This window comes from Magnolia sinica, chromosome 19 (assembly GCF_029962835.1).
Source record: "Magnolia sinica isolate HGM2019 chromosome 19, MsV1, whole genome shotgun sequence".
Classification (NCBI taxonomy): Eukaryota; Viridiplantae; Streptophyta; class Magnoliopsida; order Magnoliales; family Magnoliaceae; genus Magnolia; species Magnolia sinica.
The window spans coordinates 33,012,443-33,029,296 of NC_080591.1; the positions used below are offsets into that span (position 1 = coordinate 33,012,443).

The 16,854-nt window shown below is 39.3% G+C and overlaps 1 non-coding gene across 1 annotated transcript; it reads right to left on the reverse strand.

Annotated features, from left to right (window-relative positions):
• Positions 1-13,541: 13,541 nt before the first annotated feature.
• On the reverse strand, positions 13,542-13,611 carry LOC131235927 (small nucleolar RNA Z267). The gene has a single exon (XR_009166440.1). It is a non-coding gene; the product is annotated as a small nucleolar RNA Z267 (small nucleolar RNA).
• Positions 13,612-16,854: the final 3,243 nt, after the last annotated feature.

The window sequence follows — 16,854 nt, forward strand, 5'->3', positions numbered from 1 at the left end:
GAGCAAAAACCCTTTTTTACGCTCAATCGACTTATATTAGGCGACATCTATCGATATCATTATCCTTATTGTGATGATATCGAGCAACCCTGATCGAGTTCATCGATCCTGTCTTCGATATCATTCTCGATCATATGACTTTTCACATTCCAGAGAGGCATCGATGAGATCGACCTTTTATCGAATAATCGAGAATGACATATCGAGGGTGAATATTTTCAATTTTCAGCATTCAGACGGCCCTTTATATATACTTTTAGTGTTTCTTTAGATCAGAGTATACATAGCAAAATTATGTACAATTACCATACACGTCAAAATTATAAACATTAAGATGTTTATACAAAAGATTGAGGCGAGAAACCTCAAATATATTATTTAGAGCTTAGCAAAAGTTGCACCATTTCAGCACATATCCAGATCTAGATGCATGACCTATACTTGTTTTTCTATGTCTAGTATTTTTAGGCATCAGTCCTTTCTTTACCTTTGATAATGTAGCAGTGGTTGTTTGTGCGATGACCCTTCATTACTGATTTTCCTGATTGGTTTAGGATTTCACAATCTTGTTTGTTGAATTTGACCACATGCCCATTATCACAGATTTGAGATATGCTTAGGAGATTATGTGCCAAACCTTTTATGCAGAAAGCATTCTCAATTTAAAGAATATTAATCCCTTTTATGATTCCTTGTCTAATTACTTTAGCAGTGGTTCCATCTCCGTAGGTGACTATCCCATTATAAAGATTCTTATAGTTCGAAAGAAGAGACTTGTCACCTATGACAAGTCTTGAGCAGCCACTGTCTAGGTACCACTTAGTGTCATTGCCTATTAAATGGTTTGAGTGAGTAGCAAGACAATTTTTCTTCTCTTTAATTACCCACTTTGTGACAGGATTCTTACTTATGGTGGATTTAGTTTTCTTATTTGATTCAACTATTTGATTACTTTCTGTGTTGTTACTGGAGGCATCAGATTTTTCAATTATTTGTGTTCTATATCCAGTTTTTGCTCTAATTGTCTCATACCCTAAGCCATTTTTGTTATTTCCTGATTTTCCCATACCTAAGAGTTTTTCTAACTTCTCACAACTCTGGGAAAACTTACAGTATAGCTTGGCAATTTTTCTGGACTCTTCTAGATCAGACAAGAGTGTATGATTTTCATTTTGAAGACGCATATTTTTATCTTTTAATTACTCAACTTGTTTATTTAGTTTTTTGAATTTGGTTTTAAGGAAGGAGTTAATTCTCTTAAGTCTGTCATTATCTGAGTGATATTGCTGTAAGTCATTGATTAAGTGTGTATTAATTTCTAGAGTTTTATCCAAATCTTTTTGTAGTGATTCCTTCTTGTTTTCAGACATTCCAAATCTTTTAAGTATGTTGATGCTATGAATATAAAGTTGTTTGTAAGAATCTTGTAGCTTGTTTTGTTCATCTTCTTCTTCTTCCTCTTCAATTTCTTCATTATCAGATGGAAATGATTCAGTGGTTTGATGTTCTTTCCCATTTTCAGATTCACTAGGAATGATTGGAGTAGTGGAGATCATAAGAATTTTCAAGGATTTTTTATCTCCATCACTCTCTGAGTCACTAGATTCTTAATTTGACTCTTCTGTATCATCCCATGTGGTGGCCATTGCCTTGCCCTTAGTTTTTCTATTTGGGCATTCAATAGATAGATGTCCATACTTCTGACAGGCATAACATTGTGATTCTTTGGTCTTTTTACCAAATTTGCCTGTAAAAGGTTTGTTGTCTACCCACTTTCCTCTAGATGGATGACCACGATTCTTCTGAAAGAATTTCCTGAATCTTTGTGCCAGCAAAGCCACTTCCTCTTCTTCATCTTCTTTTTCACTTCTACTATCCTCATTTGTTGTTTTCTTTAAAGTTTTTAGGACAATATTTTTGGATTTTAGTGTTTGTTTGAAGTGTAGTTCAAAAGTTTGTAGGGAACCTACCAGTTCTTCTACTTTCATTTCATCAATATTCTTACACTCTTTAATAGTTGTTACTTTGGGATTACACAGTTCCGACAGTGATCTCAGTATTTTCCTATAGATTTTAGGCACCAGAACCTTTTCTCCTAATCCACCCATGGAGTTGCAAATGATATTCAACTTTGTGAAAAACTCCATACAGGTCTCATGCTCTTCCATTCTAAGACTTTCGAACTGTAAAGTCAGGTGTTGAAGTTTAGATCTCTTCACAATGCTTGTGCCTTCATGGGTTGTTTCTAATAGATCCCATGCTTCTTTGGATGTCCCACACATACTTATTTAATTGAAAATATATTGGGACATGGCACAGTAGATGGCGTTCATAGTTTAGCTTCAGCAGTCTATTTTTCTTTATCGAACATCGTCCACTTTTCTTTGGGTTTGGGTTTTGTGATGGTTGTGCTACTGTCAAGTACAATTTGTTCAATTAGTGGCACATATCCACTTTCAACAATATCCCAAACGTCATGATCCAAAGATCTCAGAAAGTAGTGTATCCTAGCCTTCCAGTATGCATAATTTGATCCATCAAATACTGGAGGCCTAGTGACTGATGAGCCCTCTCCTTTGGCCATATTCCCAACTTTAGTCAAGATCAATCTCTAGGCAGTGAAGTCCTTAAAGAGAGACCCCTCTGATACTAAATGAAATTACGGTAAAGACCGCTTTAGTTGAAGTAAGAATATGCCACTATGTCCTAGAGGGGGGTAAATAGGACTTTTAAAGTTTTTATGGTTTATTTAAAATCCTATTGCACTAATCCTAACAACAAGCTCATATTAGGATTACTCAAAAGTAACTCTACTAGCTTCCAAGCCCAGTAGAGGATCCAATCACAAACTATTTAATAAGTGAACAATACACAAACTAGTTTATGATGGATATGACTGTATATGTGTGTGAGGTGTGATCTCAGATATTCAGATATAAAAATATTAAAGTAAATCACACAAAAAAAGAATAGCAATCTCAAACACAGTCATTTTTATAGTGGTTTGACTATTTGTCTACTCCACTCTCGGTAACCGCACTCAACCCTCGAGTGTACCGAATTTCAATAAGGAGGTTTCACAGCGGTTCACCTCAAACTTAAGGTTTTAAATCAGGTTCACCTTCAACCTTTACAACCTATACTGAGGCTGACTGTTTATGCTCTCACGAGTAAGGGTCAACACAACGCACCCACTTTTAGGCACACTAGCCAAGGATCTTCCATAAGACCCTAACTAAGGTTTCACACAGTTCACCTTTAATCTAAGGTTTTAGACAGGTTCACCTTCAACCGGATGTTTATGCTCTCCACAAAGCAAGGGTCCACAAACGCACCCACCACGTACACTCCCGCCGGAGGCGTCCTATGAGGGCTTGCAAGGGTAAGAAACACCTTAGACCCAATCCTATAGAGGAATGATCAAAGGGTCCTCTGGACTCTAGTTACTTACAGATAAGTGGATGAGTCCCATTTAGCTCGTTGATGAAGATCTCCTACTTTATTGATGAAGAGTCTTCTGCTTCCTTGATCTGCAACTCAAATGATGTACCAATATATAGCGACGGGTTGGGTCAAGGTTATGATGGAATCCTACTCTCTAAATGTTTCCTATTAGGAAGATAGAGTGATTCCAATCATCTATGCATTCAAGGCATCCCAGCTTAATGATTTGTCATTAAGGTAGTAGCCGGAGGATCCTTGAATGTGGAAGTTCATTCTCTAATCTACTCTATTGAATATCAATGATGAGGGTGGATTGGAGGATGAACTCCCTTGAGAGAAAGGGCTTTGGGTATATGATCTAAGGTAAAACACTCAAAAGCACTCTCTTCTTTCTCTACCAGCAACAATAGACAAGTCCTCTTTATATAAGCAAAAGGTTCCAACGGATATAAAACAGTCACATTTATGACAGGGTTCGATATCATCGAGCATATACTCTCGATTGCTTTGACTTGTTACTTAATGACACAAACTCAAATTTCATACGCTTTTGAACCCTTTTGCCAGTTGGTTAATAGAATCGAAACACGTATCGATGTCATCGGATTTCGAATTCCAATATCATCGATGAGAAGATCGATTCATCGACACTTGAAAATGAGAGAGGCTTGTCATGAAATATTTCAGGTTTACAAGAATGATTGAGGGACCTTTGAGATCATCGGAATTTGAATGTCGATGATATCGATTGAGTGTCGAGGCATCAATAAATCCAAAGGATTTTTTTTAATCTTGCTGGATAATTTCTGTCCTTGTTTGATGCCATCAAAACCGTACCGATATCATCGATATTTGAATATCGATTCTATTAAGTGCCCCTCGATCACAGATAAACATTCCTAAAATAATTGCTGGAGAACTTAGGCGCCCATGACCGATAACATCGAGAGTCATCCAATATCATTGAGATTTGAACTTTAATGGTATCGAGAACGACTTTCATATATCGATGCACATGTGATTTTCTTAAGTAAAACAGGGGCACCGGAGATCTGTCTGTCGATATTATCGAGTCACCATCGATGGACTTGAGATTTAAATATCAATGATATCGATAGGTATATAGATACATCGATAAATCCATCCAGAGATATATGCGATTGCTGGACGTATTTTGTCCTCATTTCGATGATACCCTTTAAGTATCGAGGACATCGACATCACAAGTCGATCATATCGAGATGTGTATTGATAAAATCGATAAAGCAAGAAAACTTAGAGAATTTTCTGAGTTTTGAAAAACTTTTCTCAACTTTAAAACCCTATGATGTTCTAATTTGTTTTAAGGGTTTATATACCTGGTGTTTTGGGACATGGGATGTGAGGCTTAAATTTACCTGAGGTGAGCTTGCACACATCCCGGTTGAGGCAGACACTTGAATTGATCTTCCTATGAGGCTCTGCAGTCTGTCCGACTCAACACTCAGGTTAATTGACAAACCAGGGCACTTTCAAACTGTTCCCTCGCCTCCAATCCACTAGAGAGATTTGCATCACTGGCATGCACAACACCACGCTCTATTCCCATGATAAAGGCCATGATATCCACATCGACCCTGGTTTCAGTTCTCCCCAACGGGATGGTAAACTGAAGAGGCTCAAGAGTTGGGTCCCTTATGTGTGCATAGAAGGCTCGTACGGTGCCTTCACTAGCATGTGTTTTTCCTTTAAACATGGGACCCCACCCATTCTCTAGGAGGTGGTCGATCACTGAATATATCCCAAATAACTTCTCATCCACGTGTGCTTCGAAAAAAACTTTGCGATTACGGAACTTACCGAGTCCAGTGCCTGCTGGTAGGGACCACTCTATCTGGATTCGAGTGTCGAGGTCCCGTTTTGACCTTCGCTTGGTGCTTGCACTTGTTTCGGCACTTGTCTTCTTCTTAGAGCGACTTGGACGGCTTAGCCCAGCCTCATCTGGAGCCACTCACTTCTTTCCCATAAGGGAAAGGAGCGTCGAAATGGAGAAGATGGCAGTCACGATCTTAAAGAGAGCCATTGAGATGGAAAAACTTTGAGGATGAAGTGGATTTGAAAGTATGAAGGTTATGAGAAACAAAAAGGAGGGTTTTATGCTCAAATGAGTGAAAATAAGGGAGATTAGGAGAGATGTAAAGGATAGTTTTAGAGAAATAGTGGTGGAGAGATGTAGGATGTAGAGAAAATGGGGGATTTGAATGTATGGAAATGAAGATTTGAGAGAGAGAGAGTTTTTAGAGAGTTTTGAGGGATTTGAGGGGTTAGAAATGGGTAAAGTGAGGGAAAAGGGGTGATAGGAGGGTTTAAAGGGGGCCCCCACGCGTGGGAGGGACCCATCATGGTCGGCTGGCAGCGGTGCGTCGCCGCACCCTACTGGACCGGCCAGCGGTGCGCCGCCGATCCCATGGCGATGCTGGGCCCATCTGGCCCGGCTGGTGGTGCACCGCCGATCGGGTGGTGCCGTTGCGCCTGTCTAGCTTGGCCGGTGGTGCCTCTGTCATGGGGCGGTGGCCACCACCCTCCGGTGATGTATTTTGGTCTGTGGGATCCCCTGGGCCCCATCGAACTCCATGATTTGGGTCCCTAGGCCTATAGGACCCATTTTTCGTGATCCAACGACCGCGTATTCACGCCACTTCGATCCATTTCAAGTTTAAAATTTTCAACTAACTACTCAAACCTGTCGACTGATGGCCTAGAGGTGACTTAGGTCAATTCACGTGGTCTAAGATATGTTGTGGACTAAACTACAGCGTTTAGTCTCGCCCTCGGTGAAACTTTGGGATTCTAATATGGTCTTTAAATTCTATCGCTCCCTTCCTAAGTCAGAGTGCGTCAGAGTGCGTTGTGTTACCTATAAACTAGATCCAATTTAATCCAAATCATGCTCTGATACCAACTTTTAATGCCCTGAATTTCGAGGGTCGAGCAAGGCTTTACTCCTGAGATTTAAAACATCACTTATGCAGTATGGATGATGATATTCAGAATTCGTCCATATTAATGAGTTAAGCATGAGTGAGATTATATTAAAGCAGCATATCATACTCTGGATATAATTAAATTAAGCAAGAGGAAGTCTGAAACATATTAATTTAAGCATGTGGGTGTTTCACAGACCTCCAGAGTATGAGTACGTAGCCAGGTTTAATATATACATGTATTGTTTCAAAATGAACAAAATATAAAAATGTAAAGTGTCTAACTAAGCCAGATTCCCCGTGGTCCCTACGCATCGGCACGAGGTCTACATCGACCCGCCTGAGAACTGATAGTAGGAGAATTCCTCCCTCTCATCCATAAAGTCTTGCTACATTTCATAGACTTCATCAGCACCTGCATCTAAATCAGAGTTTGGTTGGTTTTTTAAAACACTATCCCAGAGTGGGAGTGAGTGATCAACTCAGTGGTTCTATAAGGCAAAAGTTAACATGTTATCAAGTCAATCAAGCAGTAATGATAAAGCAAGATGACAATCACTTCCTAAGTACTCTTTTTAATGCAGGAATGGAGTGCAAGTAATGATGTATGCCCTCGCATCGAAGCTCCCTCACAAGAGACTCCAAAAACCTATTTCACATATGACAACACTTCCCTAAAACAGTGCAACTTCATTGCCTTTAGAGCACATCCTAATTAACGCAGTGCAATGGATGGTCGTGTTAACCAAGTAATTAATTAAGCTTATTCATACAACTAGTTTGGGAAGCTAGGGTACCTCTTTTTATATCATTAACCCGAATCGAAGGATCCATCCAGGTTCATCACTCCTAGTTAAGCACATACGATAGGCAAGTTGTAGGGTCATCACGCCTAATGAAACGTAGTCGATAGGTAAGTTCAAGAGTTTATACTCGCGGTCACTACGGGAGGCTCGTCACCTCAGCGTAGGCTAACAATACAAACACGGTGTCCAATACCACCATTACCCGGCTCACAAGTATTAGTTGTTCATTGGTCACTACGGGGAGGCTCGTCACCCCAGCGTAGGCCAACAGCTCGAATACGATGTCCCATACCACCATGCCCAGCTCATGAGTCTTAGCGGATCATAGTACCATGGTTAAAGTGGGCCTTTACATTGGTGAGGGGTACCTTAGATTCAAGCAGTAGTGTCCATACATAGTAAACACACAATAGGCTAATTGGTTTGTTAAGCAATCTTGATTGGTACGAGCACATACTGACTTAGTCGACATGGAGTGCATAAACAACCCTGTTGTGACCCGGATTTATTAAGTATACCCAATGTGGCGAGACTAATTCGACCACCCAAACAGGGACTGTTACCAATTGCCTGGGCTACGTTGTATCCCCGATCTTACTCATATGCAGCAAATAAATACATGTGATAATCATCTCAGCACCTAACAAATAATCTAAGTGAATTCTTTATTTGAGCATTTCATCAAACACATCGATCATGTTACCAAACACTTGCATTTTAACAATTAATTACATAGAGGCAAATATGATTAATTAAAAGAAATTATACATATGCATAAGGCAATAAAGAATCCTATATTAATGCTCCTAATAAATACGAATCATCAACACTTTCTCATTCGGACAATTCATCAAACACTTAGACTACACTTCACCAAATATATAGACTAGGTTAGTTACAACATATATTTTAGCAATTCCTTATATAGAGAGATCAACAATCATATGACAATGATGAAACCTAGATCAGTAATCATGGCAAGCACAAATCATTTTCAAATGTTTATTTAAACATTTCAACAAACACATAGAATGCATCTTTTGCTCATCACAATTCATAAGTACATTTCATACAGAAATCGACATATCTAAGACGATATAGTAGCAATCAAGTCAGACGTAAATCATTAACTGACATGAGAGCATTGATAGCTGTAACCTAAGTGTTTATAGTCCACACCTTTTATCGGAATACTCAATTCAGACTCAGTCCAAACTCTACGTTTCCAAAAATGGAACGTCGGGCACCTAAATGACAAAATAGGTTAGCTAGGTTGACGAATAACTATACTAGATCTCTATAACAACATTAGGGTTAGGATTTCTTACCCAAAATCATAAACGAAAAGGTTTGGTAGCGCAACGAGGCAGAGATTTGGTGTGTGGAATCATGGGAGAGGATTCCTGCAGCGATCTCCCAAGTTCTTCTTTTTCTCTTTCCTCTTTTCTCTTGTTTTCTCTCCTCTCTCCCTTAAGTTTTTGTGAAATTCATATATGAGAGAGGAGGGGTGAGATAAGGACTATTTATAAGACCAGAAGTGATGCAAATGGCCCCAAGGCCACTATATACATAGGTTATACCCTTTGGGCATTTCTTTTTGACAAATAGGGCTCATAAGGAGGCTCAATACTCACTTACATCATAGGGTATGTTCCCTGACAATGGATCTATTCTAGGACATTATTTTGGTACGATTGGATAGGTCGATCAACCGTAGAGAGCCTGTGTCAGATCAACAGTCGTACGTACTCAATCGGGGCCACGGTTATACGGATATGTGCAGGGACATTTCCTTTCCCCATGGGTGAAGTTTAGTTAAAAACTGACAATCCGAAATCCTCAATTTCGCGTGTGAGCGAACAGACCAATTCACTTAAGTTTTAGTTCACTTTCTAAAGATATTCACGTTTCTCACACACTTCACTCTTGGCCCAAGTTATACGTTTTTTGACATTATCTGGGCTTGATTCCCGCGATGGTTGTCAAGCCCAACAGGATAGATATAGTCTTATAGTTTCGTGGTCATCGGATCCTCGACGTACGGTTTAGGTCCGATATGGGGTTTTAATGTACTCCCAAGAACGACAGGCTCTAGGGATTTCTCCTAGGTCTTTATATAGTATTGAGCCAGTGGTACTCAAGGTTTTAGGCCTTCTCATTTGTGCAGATGGTGGCCCAAGCCTAATCCACCGACTATTTAGTCCAGTACTTAATTAAATTCTGCCTAAATGATATGACAAAATGCAGTCCTCGGGTAGTTCTGCCTAAGGTGGTACTTGGGTCCTTGTACGGATTTTTCCAAGATGTTACACTTTCTTCCAGTTCACATAATGCATGTTCAGTGTCCTTGAGTTTTCTCTGCAGTAAATGCAAAATAGAGATAATTTCTTACATTCAAGTAACATAATTAGCACATAGATCAGAATTGGACATAGCTCGGTGTACAAGTTAGGTCTTAAACATGGCTATCCCTGTAGTTTTACCTGAGTATTTTCGAGTTTGTCGCTTAAATCTGCAGTCAACTGCCGCTAGGAATCATAAAGTTCTTGAAGCCCAATGAGTTGCTGCATGCCACATGCAAGCTTTTATTGATCTCTCCTGCTTCCCTTGCTCTACCCTGCAACCAAATCCAGAGAGCATATCCATAACAATTTGCAAGATAAGAATTTAATATAAATAAATGCCAAATATTAGTTTAATCCAGAGATCATTAAGCTTCTAAAACAGAACAAAAATCTATGTTTTCTAATCACAAATTCTATGATGTTTATAAAACCAGAATTAATAAATAAAATACAAATAAACAAATATATAAAGCAAAAGAGCTATTGGTAAGAAATTACAATTGAAGGTCCTTGAGCTTCAAAAGTAGAAACTTTGTTGCTCCCTCAATGTTCTTCTTAAATTGTTCCTGATGCTCTCCCTCCAACTTAGGAGTCAACAGCTTGATATACCTCTTCATGTAGGTAACAAACTGCTTCTTATCAAAAGAAGGTTGCTCCTACAAAGAGACAAATTTTCATAACCGTAAACTATCGATAAGCTTCATCACATTCAAGCAAAAACAAATTAGTCATGGAAAAGGGCTCTTCATGTAGGTAACAAACTACTTATCAAAAGAAGGTTGCTCCTACGAAGAGACTAAATTTCATAGCAGTAACTATCGATAAGCTTCATCAAATTCAAGCAAAAATAAATTACTCATGGAATCTATGCATAAGTAGTCACTGAAAGTAAGCAATATATAAATTATACAAGCATCCTTAGTGTTTTGCAAGGTAAATAACATAAAACCATGGGAGTATATTATGTTTCCATTACTGCAGATCAAGTGTTGTGATATCTGCATGCCTGCAGTTTCTACAATAGTTTAACACTTTAAATGTAAAGCTAGAAAGTCTTGTTTGATTTTTTATTATCAAAAGCATTACAAGAAAAGGCAGAAGAATTCATGTCATTGACATGCACTACAAGACTTCTCCATACACATCTGTGAGCATGTGCAGACAAGTAAACATGCTAGAACATATGGGATTTTGGCTTCTGAATTAATGATAGCAAGAAAACAAAGCTACCTTTTAAAAGTCCGATTGTTCTAGATTATTTACCCCATTATCCACATAGTAGACTCACAAAAGTTGCACATTTTATCATTGCATCCCTAATCTCTTTTTCATTTTCAGACTTTTTAAGCATTATCAAGCAATTTCAATTGACTAGTTTAAGTAATTGAGCCTCATTGAGTGTTGTTTGTGTCACTGTCAAATCTCAAGATGGGTATTTATTTCTTTCCTCCAACAATTTCAAAACCAATGATAAAAGCTTAAAAGGAAAAAAGAAATTGCAGAATGAAAGAGAACTGTTACAACATTGTTCACCATTTAATTTCTCAAGTTGCATGTGGATGACCAAGTAAACTGAATTGCAAATCTGTCAACCAAACAAGTTTTTCTCGTTATTATAAATCTGTCAACCAAACGGCATGTTCACAGGTTTCTGGATTTGTGACTCTCAATTTTCAAGATGAACTAAGATGAACTGATTGTCAGTTCTCATAGAGCAAAACTCTACATGTTGCAGCATGAAGGTAAAACTGATTGCCAGCTATGAAACAAATATCGACATGAACATGTGCATCAATGTGGCTGAACATGTCTAGGAACGTTTTAAAACTTTTTTCAAAAAAGTGAAAATTTTCTTATTTTTTAATCCTGTTTTTGGATATTTCATACAAGAAATGTTCTATTTACTTTTTATATAATTAAATACATTTCAGCAGACATGTCTTGACTAATAAGATAGCATGCCCACTTATTTTATATAAATATATGGGAATACAACATATTTGTATTTGCGGTCACATGTACTTCATGTGAACCAACCAAAGCTCCTGGGATTAACATCATGCCAAACTCTTCAATGCAAGTTCCAGCTCATAGATAAGAAAACACGTATTGGAAAAAAAAGTCAAAATAAACTAACATTTCCCTCCAATGAACAAGAATTTTCTGTATTAAACATAATTCAGAACTCATTACAAATGAGAACTGATCTTTGGCAGATTTGTGCTAGTAAAAGTATGAAATACAATATACAGCTCACCTAGAACTTCAATTTGTATAGAGTAGTCCCATTGCCTTATGGATTTTCTACCCTTTTCTTGTCTATCTTGCAACAAAATTGTCTCTGTTTTATTGACATAAAAGGGTATGAAGTACGGTAGTCACTTGCAAACCATTCTCAAATGGACATGGAAAACTGTTAGCACTCAGCAGTGCATAAATCACAATCACAATTCACAATAGATTCTATGCACAAGATCTAACTCTAATTGGATTAGGGTGTGCAATCGGGTCCCATCAGGTCTAAGTTAATCATGAAATAGGACTTACATTCTCAGAATTGGGTTTGGATTAGGGATGAGATCTAAATACAGGTTCAGGACCACAAGAAACATGCCTTGCATATGGTTTTAAATACTAAACATAATCAAATGACGGATTAGATGCTCATGGTCTGCCAAAGCATCAAAATTTTTATATTCGAGAAAACCCAATTGTAGTTTTAGAAAAGATAGCCTCAGCTGTCATTAGATAGGTAGGGCCCAGTCTTTTGTTCGTGAGACAGAAGGGAAAGAAAATGTGGCTTTATCTTGTGCAAGGGAAGAAAAGATGGGGCTGAAAAGTGAATCTTGTCATTTAAATTCACAGCCATTTTCTCATTGGGTGGACATGAGCCAAACAAAAACAGGAATTTTGTGATTTCGCACCTGTTGGTTTCCACCTTTTGTGATTCTGCACCTGTCACATCAGTTTACTCAATTTGATTTAATAACATTTTTCTTAATAAAAATAAAATGCACTTAATAAGATTTACTCAAACTGTCTATCCTCTAAAGGATATAATTCCTAAAGCAACTTCATTTCTTACATATCATGAAAGTTATGGTGGCCTGTATAACACCTTGTTCAACTAAAGATATCACCAAATGAGGGATATAAATGAGTCAACTACCAAACCATGAGTGTGTGTGTGTGTGTGTGTGTGTGTGTGTGTGAGAGAGAGAGAGAGAGAGAGAGAGAGAGAGAGCAGTTTTTTTTTCTTGTAATAGAATTTGGTGGTCACAGTTTTCACCTATCTCTACAGAGTGAGAACCATTTACCTCCTCCGTCAACACCAAGAGCAACAGGACAGCCCTGCAGAGACCACTGCAGCAGAACCACTAGAAGAACCTCCAGACAGCCTTGCAGAGACCACTGCAGCAAAACCACTAGAAGAACCTCCAGCTACCTTACCGGTATCATAAGGATTTCTAGCAACCCTGCAGTATATGTGAATTGCAAATGAATACCTCGCATTATGGTACTTTGTCTGGTTGACTTTTAATACTAGAACACAAATGTGAAAGATAAGATTAAGAGAATTAAAAGAATTAGTGCAATCATTTTGCTGCTCGCTCTTCAGCAGGAAAGGTCTGAGTTTGAAGATCGGAAAAAATCAAATTTATGGTAGTCCAAACTCCCATAGATTTTCAAAAAAATAAATAAATAAATAAATTTTTGTTAGTGGAACCATTGGATTCATCAAACATCTGATCTGTTAGAAATTGCCATGGTCTCACATCATAATTATTCAGATTGTCCTCTCACTAAGGTGCATCCATAAAAAATCTAATCTAATAGAAATTAGCAATCTCTCACCCCATAACCTCTAACATAGCCCTTCTAAATACCTTCAACACTAACCCACTGGAAAGTATAATACTTGTAACCAAGCAAAGAAGTAGAAATACATACCAAATGCAATCCTTTCATTTCGAGACAAAACCCAAATGCCTCAGACAATTCCTTTTCATAATAGTTACTCGAAGAATATTTAAAACCTATCATAGGCATCATATCAAATTAATCAAATCAGAAACTCAAATATAGAGAGGACCACTACATCACTTGTAACTGATAAAAGAAGTAGAAACACATACTAAATGCAATACTTTCACATCTTATCAAAGCAGAAACACATTCCTGTTGATTTGATTTAGTTGTGGTTATGGCTTTAGATAGAACATAATTCTGCCTTCAACAACTCTGGTGCACTTGGGTAAGCAATATGAAACAGTCCACATGGGGAAACTTGAGCAGTAAACAATCCCATGAATAGGCAGCTAGACAAACACATCAGAATCAAGCCTGTGAATGGGTGAGACCTGTGCAAAGCAACTTTAAAATTCTGAATATTGTCAGGCCTGACCCACATAAGTTCAAACCTTGGAACCAAATGAACAACACACCCGGCCTATTAACAGTTGCATAACTGACATAACTAAGGGAATGTTTGGTTGCACCAAATATCGTGACATTTGATGATATTTTGCACCAAATTGGACTAATTATTCATGAAATTTCATAAAATTTCATGATATTTGGTGCAACCAAACACATCCTAAGACAAAACATTTACTATTCTGGCATTACATGTAACTGCATCAATAATACAGAGTGCTCTGATTTCATGACATACCCCATAGATCTATTAACAAACTGGTCTGACAAGAAAATGGCAGCAGGAAGAAACTGCTTCTCCATCCAACAACAACCCAAGCACGTCCTTCTCTAAATGCTTTCAGGTACCTAGCAATGTTAAACAGTCCCGTAAAGACCCATTCCAGTCCCTGCAAGACTCAATGCAAGAACAGATCTGGAATCCACCCTCCATCCATCATATGATCACAGAGCGTTAGCTCCTCCAACATGGGGCAACACTTCCCGATCGCACTAATTCCATCATGGGATCCCCTCGCACCTGCTCACCTCCAACTTTACCAACCATCTACACCCATAGGCTAAGATTGTAAGACCTGTATCCTACCCCATACCATTCTGTAGGCTTCCGCGGTCCTCCCGGTTGAATTCTGGTAACCCGTGATCTGTTACCGGCATTTGTACATGTTCCTGAGTCGTATCTCGCATTCTAGAGTCGGCTTGACCCGAGACTTATACCCTAGCGACCACGCTGTCACCGCGGTTCCGATGCCGTGTCTCCCACGCCGAGGTGATACTCGGGCCAGGAGATGTGGGCCCGTGTTCAGTTCGAGGAAAACACCACGCGTTGCAATCCCAAGAGAATCCATCAAATCAAATGTCAAATACATATCCCATCAATTACCTCAAGCAAGTACAACCACCCGTCCCCTAAAGTCAACTTTCTCTTACAACCAAGTACACCCATTACTCACTCACCTCTCACACCCCATCACTCACCCATCCCTCTCTCTTTTACACCTCTCTCGCTCTCATGTCTTTCTCTCATTACTCCCAAGCAACACCATGAGAACTCCCAACGTCCAAGCTTTCCTCCATTTTTCCACCCACCTTGAAGCTTCATATCCCATCATCTAACCTCTAAAATCCAATCTTAATCATTGATTCTCTCTCCTTGGAGCTAGATCACCCTAGTGTGGAAAAAGGAGGAGTGGTTTTGAAGGTGGGTGTTCATCATCTCGGTTTTGATTTGGGGCCACTTGTAATGGGACCCACTTGATGTATGCATTGCATATAGAGGGACCCATAGTGGCGGGGTCCCTCCCATCTCCACGATTCTTTCTCCCTTTCTCTTTCTCTCTCTCTTTCATTTTTTCTTATATAGTGATGATAAGGTATGTGACCCACCTAATGTGTTCAGCCACCATCCAGACCGTCTAGTTTTTTTTTTTTCTGGATGCCCGGTTGGTGGGGCTCACCTTGTTATCCATTGGACTAGCCTAGACCAAATGAAGACGCAAATATCAGCTTGATCCCGGGCGTGTGGCCCACTGGAGGTGGGACCACTGTGATTTGTGGGTTTTACCTGCACTGTCAGTACAGTGGGACCCCACCATTTTGAATGTATTTTATCCACACCGTCCATCCAAACAGTGGGTCCCAATAACAGCAGCTGTTGATTGACGTCAGCAGTTCTGTGGGCCACTGTGATGTATCTGTATCTGCACCGTTCATTGCTAGATGGTGCTGTACAAGGGCCACTGTGATGTGTTGTATTCACATCGTCCATCCAGGCGGTGGGTCCCACGCAACATGCAGCAACTGCTGAAGCCACCTTGATTTATATGTTTTATACCTGCCGTCCAGATGGGTTGGACAGTGGGGCCCGCTAATATATGTGTATGGCACCCACACGTGAGGCCAGCTACATCCAGACCGTCCATCTAGACAGTGGCCAGTAGGCTTAAATCTAATAAATTAATAAATAAATAGAATTATATAATATATGATATATATATATATATATATATATATATTTTATATATATATATACATATCTTGCATATATCTGGTGGGCCCCAGTGGGACCCACCTGCTAGGCTAATGGGTTAGCAGGTGTATCTCACACTAGTTATATATAGTTGGTCAGTTGATGTCAGTAAGTTCTGTGGGTCCCATTTGATGTATGTGATCCCCAAGCCATCCACCTGTTTTACTAGCATGGACACCATCGTGATGTATTTGTTTTATCCACACCGTCTAGGCAGTGCTAGACAACGCTGGACAATGTTTGGATGGTGCTGATTTATATAGACAATGTTTGGACGGTGCTGATTTACAACGACAATGTTTAGATGGTGTCGATTTACATGGATAATGTTTGGACGGTGCTGATTCACCTGGACAATGATTGGATGATGCTGATTCACATGGATAATGTTTGTATGGTGCTGATTTGCACATCTAATGTTGGACCGTGTTGATCATCATTAGTGGCCATATGCCCCATAGAATGATGTGTACAGTGATACACATGTTGCACTTGCAACTATTGAAATGATTTTAGATGTAATCCACTCCCATCTGTGAGGCCCACCTTGATGTATTTTGTGACCCATCCGTCAGGCCCACTTTGATGTATTTTGTGGCCCATTTAAGAGGCCCACTTTGATATACTTGTGGCCCATTTGTGAGGCCCACCTTGATATATTTGAGGCCCATCTATGAGGCCCATTAGTGAGGCCCATGTGCAAGGCCCACCTGTTGTATATATGAGGCTCATTGGTGTGGCCCATTGATGCAGCCCACCTTGATGTATTTTATGACCCATCCGTCAGGCCCACTTTGATGTATTTTGTGGCCTATTCGAGAGGCGGCCCA